Genomic DNA, 8,334 nt, shown 5'->3' with positions numbered 1-8,334 from the left:
AGGGTCATTTATGTAGGATTTAGTTAATTCTTTATTCTTTAATCCACTCTCGTCCGCACTGACAAGGAGCATTAGTCAAGTTTTTACTATTCGCGTGCATTAGTTAAGTTTTTACTATTCACGTGCATTAGTTAGGTTTTTACTATTCACGTTTTTACTATTCACGGGCATTAGTTAAGTTTTTACTATTCACGTGCACCATTCACACTTTTACTATTCATGTGCACTATTCACGTTTTTACTATTCACGTTCACTATTCATGTTATTTTTACTGTTAGCATGCATAAAGTCGTAGTTTTACTATTCACAATCCATATAGCGCACATTCTTACTCAAAAGTAAACAAGTGTTACTTGTAAGTAAAGAAATTCACGTTTTCTAACTAGAGTCCTCTAAGGCAATCAAAAGGTTAGCATGCAAATCATGTTCGGATAAGGATACTAAAGCCTAGAATTTGAACCAAATAACGAAAAAGTGAGAAAGTACTTACCTCGTTGCAGCGTGTCCGGCTCAGATGCGTCGTAGGGTCGTGGAAAGGGTCCACTCTAGCAAGGTTCACGTAAACCTCCTTCATGCCTTTCGTGCCATCGCATTCATCCAAATCCATCCCGAGAATAATCCAAATCAAAATCTAGAGAGAGAGAAGAAAGAGAAGGTGTGGGGTTGAAATGGAACCCCACCACCTTATATAGGAAAGAGGAATGACATTCCCGTAAATAGTGAAAAAAGTACGATGTGACATAAAGGTAAAAAGTAAATCATTAATTACCAGGCGCACAGACCTCCGATTTGCAGTCCGTTTCAGCCTGCGTTTCTCCCAGACAGCGACCAATACTGTCAAGATATGAACTCCCAATGATAGCCAATTTTTACAGAACAGTGGCACCAGTCAAAATACAGACGACAGTCAACAGAAAAATAATCGACAATGTGAATCATTCCGAACCAAAAAGACATTCCTACCAAACCATTCGAACCTCCAGGACACTAGCTCCAGTGAGAAAATACAGACAACGGTGTTTTGAAAGAATTCAGAATCGTTAGAAAGAACTTTTTTGCCTTTGAGCCACCTTACCTACGGTTCACGATCGAGGTAGCTTTTTACGGTTCACGACCGAGGTAGCTTTTTTATGGTTCACGACCGAGGTAGCTTTTTAGCCATCTTACCTACGGTTCACGACCGAGGTAGCTTTTTAGCCATCTTACCTACGGTTCACGACCGAGGTAGCTTTTTAGCCATCTTACCTACGGTTCACGACCGAGGTAGCTTTTTAGCCATCTTACCTACGGTTCACGACCGAGGTAGCTTTTCAGCCATCTTACCTACGGTTCACGACCGAGGTAGCTTTTTAGCCATCTTACCTACGGTTCACGACCGAGGTAGCTTTTTAGCCATCTTACCTACGGTCCACGACCGAGGTTGCTTTCGGGCCAATTTTACCCACAGTCAACTCAGGCTAAGGTCCGTAAGAAGAACATCCACCGACGGCCGATTCAGAGGCGAGGCTGGAAAGAATCGGAGAACGACACCGGAACGCGCAGCGCGAAGGTCAGGCATTCTTCCTCCTACTCTTTACGTGTCTTTTACTTTTATATGTTTTACATTGCATGTGTTGCGTTAGCAAAAAACGTTTTCAAAACACATACATCACTGTCAAAATAGGAAAGTAGGGGCAACTGTAGACACCGAGTCGGAGGACCTGTGACGAAAACCTGTAAACAAGACGGTTGAAACGGTTGATTCCGGAAGTTTTAAAAACAAAAAATAATATATAATAAGGAAGGAGAAGTTGCGATGGTTCGCGATCGTCGATTGGGCGGCTCGCGAGTGCTCAGCGGCGCGGTGCGAGCGCCTAGCGACAGCTGACGCGCGTCCAATGATGGTTGGATGCCCGCCCGACAGCACGGGGCGCGCGCTAGACAGCCACGGGGCGTGTGCGCCCGACGACGCGAGACGCGTCCCGGCAGGCGTCGGGCGAGCGCGCCCGGCAGCCGTTGGGCGAGCGCCCAACGTCGGTGGGGCGCGCGCCCAACGATTGTTGGGCGCTCGCCCAACTCTGTTGGGCGATCGCCCAACAATTGTTGGGCCATCGCCCAACTATTGATGGGCGATCGCCCAACAATGTTGGGCGATAGCCCAACCCCTTTGGGCGACGCCCGATCTTGCTCGGGCGTCGCCCATTCCGTCCGGGGATCCAATGCCTATAAAAGGCACGGATCCCCATGCATTTGAGGGGGAGGATTTTTGGGGAGAGGAATTTCTCACTCTAACATTTTAGAGAGAGAAGTGACTTTTTTTTGGGAAAAAACATTTTTTTTCCTAAAAATTCCGAATTTCCTAAAAGTTAAGATTTTACTAAAAACACAAAAAAAAATACCGGGATAGCACGATTCGTGGAATCAACCGACTTCAATCGTCAATACCGAACTTAAGGTATTATCCGAGGACTAGACTCGTTTTATTTTATTTAATTTATTTCTTTTCCTTTATTTATTTTTATGTTATAATTTTATTTATTTAGCTATTTATTTATTTACCACGTTTTATTTAATTTTGCGTATTTATTTAATTTTCGTCTCGTGTTGAATAAAATTTGATTTTGTTTTAAAATAAAAACCTCGTTTTGATATCCCAATACGAACCGTGATCCGATAAAAAGGTAGTTCGGGTATTAAAAGACGTTGTAATTATAAGTTTCTTAAAAAAGAAATTTCCAAATAACATTTTAAAATAAAAACGTCGTTTTAGGAACTTCCGTTATTGACTATGATCCATTTTTGGTAGTTCGGAAATCCAAAACGATTGAATTAGACTTAATTTAAAGCTTTTGAATAAATCTGGAAATAATTGGAGTGCTGCTGTGATTTGCGTTTTCTGTCAGTAATTGCTGATTACCGACGGATTTTCCGTCGGTAAATCTGCTGGAATGTAAAAAAATGCTGTTTTGATCCCTCTTTCTCAACTTTTAAGCTTTTAATCATTTGTACATATATGTATATTTATGTAATAAATGTTTTCAAACTATTTTTGGATAGTTGGTACACATAGTTATTTAGGATATTTATATATCATTGTTTGATTTAATCTAATATAAGTATACGTATATATATATTTTCTTTTTCCTTCATTTAAATGATAATGGATTTTATTTTAAAATGTTATTTACTTGGGTGTTTTGGAAGTAATTAATTAGTAGATATTTTGTGGATAATGGGTTTTATTTTGATATTTAAACTACATTATGTATATATATATATATATAGTTTTTGGGCTATTCGGGTTATACTAGTTATTATTAGGTGAAACTATTTTGGGGATAAATGTTATTTTCTTATTTAGGAGCTTTATCTATTATTTTCACATGTTTAAAGTAAAAATGTATTATATTTAGTATTTTTATTATCATTTCTTATATGTTTATTACATAGTATCTTTTCACTTATCCTTATTTTCTCTATAAATATTTCATGGGTTTTTTGGCTAAAATGTATATAATATGTCTATATTATTTTCTTTATTCTTTGGACATTTATGGGTCCATATTTCAAATGGGCTTTATTTGGAGTGAATTTTGATTTAACATATTTATTGTTGTAATTATGACAAGTAAAGAGTCCATTGAGTGAAAAGGGGGAAATAAATCACCAAAAAGAGTTTTCAATTTGATTATTTAAACTAAAAGCTTTTCTAGAGGTTCTCAAAGTGCAAATAATATTTTCTTGACATCTTTAGATCATTTCCAAAACATCACATTTTAAAACCTTAGTCCGTTCCAACGATGGATTAAGCGAACCTTGTAATTAAAATCGTTTTCATTGTAAATAATGAAGTTTTGAATCGTTTTCTTAAAGGATTTGTACAAAATAAAATTGACTTGTATGTTTAACCACGTTTTCTTATCAAAGGCTTTTATCCCAACATTTTCAACGCCCGAGTCGTTCCAACGGCGATTCGAGTGAACATCATTAAACGGGGTTTTGAAACGTACCTAAATCGTTCCAACGGCGATTAAGGTACGAACCATGTAAATAAACTCGTTTTGGGGAAGTGAATTAGTATAGAATTAGTATGTGACACGAAGCATAAATCACGTTACAAATAAATCAATTCTTCCTTCTCCCCCTCTCTTTCCTATGTATATTGAACTGATGTAAATGGGTGATTCTTTACTAAAATGGCTTTTCAATAATGTATGCTTAAAACGGTTTTCAAAACGAGAAAGAAAAGGTTTCAAATGAATTTTAAACTTAAAGAAATATACGATTAGTCCGTTATCGCCTAACATGCTGAGTAGGAGGCCGGTGGTTCATAACCGGGCGATGTCGGGGTGCCTAGTAGCCTTTCTCCGGAAAGGAGCTAGCCTTCTCGGCTCGTACCTAAGTTTCCCGAACCCACACCGGTCTCCCGCAAGGGATCGGTGTTCATTTTCCCATTCGTGGGTGGCGACTCTTCCATATCTCCGAGCTCCGGTCCTGCCGAGCAGCTTGATTCCACGATTGGTTGCTTTCGGCGCCAATCACCGCTTACGTCGCCATGAGGTGTCCACCCCCGGTCCGCCCGGGAGATTAGGCCGCGGCACCTTAACTAACAACTGGTTACTTTTGTCAGTTAAAAAATTACACATTCTACTATAACATAGCACCACAAACAAGAGCAACCGAATGACTTTATACACTGCAAGAAAATTGCCATTATCTTTTTGGAGTTAAAAATAATAAGAAAAGGTAATTTACCAAGCTGGTGTTCTTCGCTTTCCCTTTGGGAGCTTGTCATCCCCAGCATATCAGTCTGAGTTGTTAGAGTACTTGTATGTGGGAGGGAAATAAATGGTCCCTTCAGTCCAATCCTCGAAAACACGTCCATGTCTCTGTTCTATTTGTAGCTGAAAGCTACAATCATAGTAGAGGTTAGATTAAGCATTTCTTAGTTGGATCGAACCAAGTTCATTGTTCATTTTCTAAACACTTCACAGTTTGTCGATAATTTAGATAAGTTGTAACTGCTAATGACAGGAAGGGTTAGAAGGGTGTGAATTTTGCTATCAATCAACAAAAGCACAGTTTGCCATTCAAATTTGTGTTTGAAAGACAATTTAATCCAAAAGCACATGCAGAGAATGTAGTTATATATAGAGTGACATCCTCTATAAAACAAGTTAGTTTGTCTATTATGCAGCATCTGATTGGTTGAATGAATGTGAAGGAGTGAGATGGTTTAAATGATTAGAGTCTAAATGTCCAAAATCACATTTTGGCACAAATTGGTAAAAAAGAGTTAATTTGTCTTTTAAATACAATATTAGGAGACAATGTGGCTTATGTTAATTGTTATGTCACGTCAGCACTATAAATACCCATTTAAAAGCTATATCATATATACATAACTATGCATCCCAAATCAATCCTAACTAATCCTTATCATATAACAATAAATTTGACTATTTCAATGCCTTCGTACCAAATTCTGAACAACAAAAGGAACTGATGACTTAATCAAGTCTAAATCGGCTAATCATATTTTGGTTTTTTGTTTTACAAAATAAGTAAAAAATTCTTAATCTTCTTGTATTCATTCAATTTTATTCAACATTATGTAAATTGTTAATTTGGAACTAAAGTTAGCTTCAATGCTGTGGAATACAAAATGGATGCAAACATCAAAAGAATACCCAATTTCTCCTAGGCGAAACAGAGAATTATATCGCAAAAGGCTTTATAAGTGATGAAAAGCTGATTTTACCATTCATTTACATCATAAAATTTTAAAATCAGACAAGGAAAAGATGTACCAAAAGCATTTACCTCAAGTGGGTTGAGAGTGAGAGCAGCAAAAGGTGTTTGATGAAGCATATAATAATAAGGGAATCGAAGAGACCAGCGGAGATGAGAGGTTTGGACTTCGAAAATACTAACCACGGCAAGTTGAATCTCTCCCCTAATCAGCCCTCTGGTCTTATCCCGTCAACATTTGATGGCATGTCAAACTTGACATCTGTTGATATCTCCTACAACCAGCTAGAGGGCCCTATTCCTGAAAGCAATGCCTTCATAAAGGCTGGATTTGAATCTCTGAGGAATAACAAAATAAAGTGGGCACAATTCCATCTTCATAGTTTAAAGTGGTTAGAAAATTAACTTGGCCAAAAAGAATGTCCAGAAATTGCAAGTTAAAACAAGAAAATATAATAGACTAAGCATATCTCTATGAACATGACCAATGCAAATAAACAATTAACTTACAGAAAACTAACCCTTTAGTGTAAATAGAATTACCTAAACACAATAAGACTATGAAAAATCACAAGGAACCAAATGATTATTGAAATTGGTCAAGTTTTGATTGGGCACACCCCATCTTTACACAACAACGAAAGAGTGAAACAAAAGTATAGCTATTCGGGGAGAAACCATTTCTCAATCTCTTAAAATAAAAAAAACCACGGCTTGCTCAGGATAGAACTGACGGAGTATACCTACATAATGCAATTTACACAAAGAGGTATCACATTCAAAATCGTAAAAATAGATGCAACATGACCATATCTTAACCAATCGAAGTAAAAAAACAAAAGTCCAAGTAGAAAATAAACCCAACAATCTTATTAAAGACACCCAGAAATTAAAAGGGACTTCAAATTAAACACTCAGGTAAGGGAAGAAGATAACCTGAAGCCAGTCGAACACCAAGGTCGAACGGAAGTCAGGAGAACAGAAGACGGGAAAAGGGGGGGCCGTTTTCTCTGAGGCCAGTACAAAAGTCGGTCATTCGCTGAATAATGATGTTCATGTTTAGGTTTCAGCATGTGAAGTCGTGATTCAATTGAATTTTCAAAATAGGGAATTTGTAAGAAGTTTTGGGAGAAAACGATGGAGGGAACCCTAAAGGAATGGAGGGAAGCAGTAAAATTAGGGGAAAAGAGTGGCGGTAAACTAAAAGATTTGGGGAAAAGTTTCAAAAGAGATTAGTGAGGATAAAAGGTATTACTATTATTATTAAACTGAATAAAATATAATAAGAATAAGGAAGAGTAGAATTTAGTAGAGTGGTAAAAAAAGTATGAGGGAGAATAAAATAAAATAAAATTTAATAAATAAATTGTTTTATTATTAATATCAAAAATATATAATTTATTCTTATTGAAATTATTGAGATTATATTTTTAATAAAAATATTTTATTATTCTCGTTATTTTTTTCGTTAATACTTAATATTCTTGTAGTGAAACATCACCACATATAGGGGATGATAAGTTTGTCAAATCTCCGTTTAAATTGGGTAAAATTTCATAAATTATGATAGTTTAAGAACCAAATGATAAAAACATTAAATAAGATAGGACTAAATAACACTTTAAGCCATTAATATATAAAGGCAAATGATTTTTTTGTCTTCCCCGCCAATATATTAAATAAAACAACAAATTAATAATGTTAGAAATTAACTTTAAAATAAGTAAATATTTTGCTACGAATAAATTACTCGTGGCTAAAGTAATTTCATGCCATGAACAAATTTTTCTCGTGGCATAAATAGATTTAGTCACGGGAAATAAATTACCGTGGTAAATTTCGTGGCACAAGTGTAGATTTGCCACAGAAAAAATCATATGTGGCATAAATATATCAAGTGATCATAAGTTTGTGGTGGAACATATTTTTCCCGTGGTTAAAATAAGCTATGCCACCAATTTGAAATTCTCGTGGCACAAGTAATCATTTGTTGTAGTGGAATGAGAAGAGGTATTGGGATTTTATTCGGCATATGGTCATCATCTCAGTCAGTGTGATAGGGGAGAAACAAAGATTTAGAAGAAGCCTAGTCCTAAATTGGAAATTATACAAACAAAAGCTCAACCATTTTCAGTTCTGCTGGCGCGATATTTATAGCGGCTCAAACGCGAATGTGATTCCCATTGTTAAATCAATCAGCAACGCAAGTTTAACCATTGGATTTGGGTTTATAAGCATGATGGGGGATCTAACCTAAGGGCCATACTAGATTCAATTGACAACGAAATTGTGTAAAATTATCATCGGAGTGAGCTTCACAGCCTCTATAATGAGTAAAACTACCATTGAAGAAAGAGATGAAGATGTTGGTTTGAATTGAAAGGAAAATGGCTGATTTTGCTATTGAATAATAGGTGTATAATTGAGTGGCCATAGCTATTGAAGATGTTTTGCTGGAGATAGCTTCTCTGTTTGGGTTTGGTTTGTTTTCAATATTTAGTTTTTGATTTTAGTGATTGAGAGAGATTTTGAGGAGATAGAATTTGAGGAGAGAGAAATAATGTGTAAGATAATGATTAGATAGAGAAAAATAAAATATAAAA

The 8,334-nt window shown here is 36.3% G+C and overlaps 1 long non-coding RNA gene across 4 annotated transcripts; it reads right to left on the bottom strand.

Annotated features, from left to right (window-relative positions):
- Positions 1 to 4,087: 4,087 nt before the first annotated feature.
- Positions 4,088 to 6,893, bottom strand: LOC136230496 (uncharacterized). 4 transcript variants are annotated; one of them, XR_010689411.1, is made up of 4 exons: positions 6,668 to 6,893; positions 5,804 to 6,474; positions 4,736 to 4,891; positions 4,088 to 4,593 (listed from the first exon to the last, which is right to left on the bottom strand). It is a non-coding gene; the product is annotated as an uncharacterized lncRNA (long non-coding RNA). The 4 variants fall into 4 exon arrangements; XR_010689413.1 differs by having other exon boundaries at positions 4,088 to 4,586; XR_010689410.1 differs by having other exon boundaries at positions 4,088 to 4,891.
- Between the last annotated feature and the right edge of the window lie 1,441 nt (positions 6,894 to 8,334).

Source organism: Euphorbia lathyris, chromosome 5 (assembly GCF_963576675.1).
Source record: "Euphorbia lathyris chromosome 5, ddEupLath1.1, whole genome shotgun sequence".
Taxonomy (NCBI): domain Eukaryota; kingdom Viridiplantae; phylum Streptophyta; class Magnoliopsida; order Malpighiales; family Euphorbiaceae; genus Euphorbia; species Euphorbia lathyris.
Note: the sequence above shows the minus strand (reverse complement) of the source record. Positions and strands in the feature narration are given on the sequence as shown.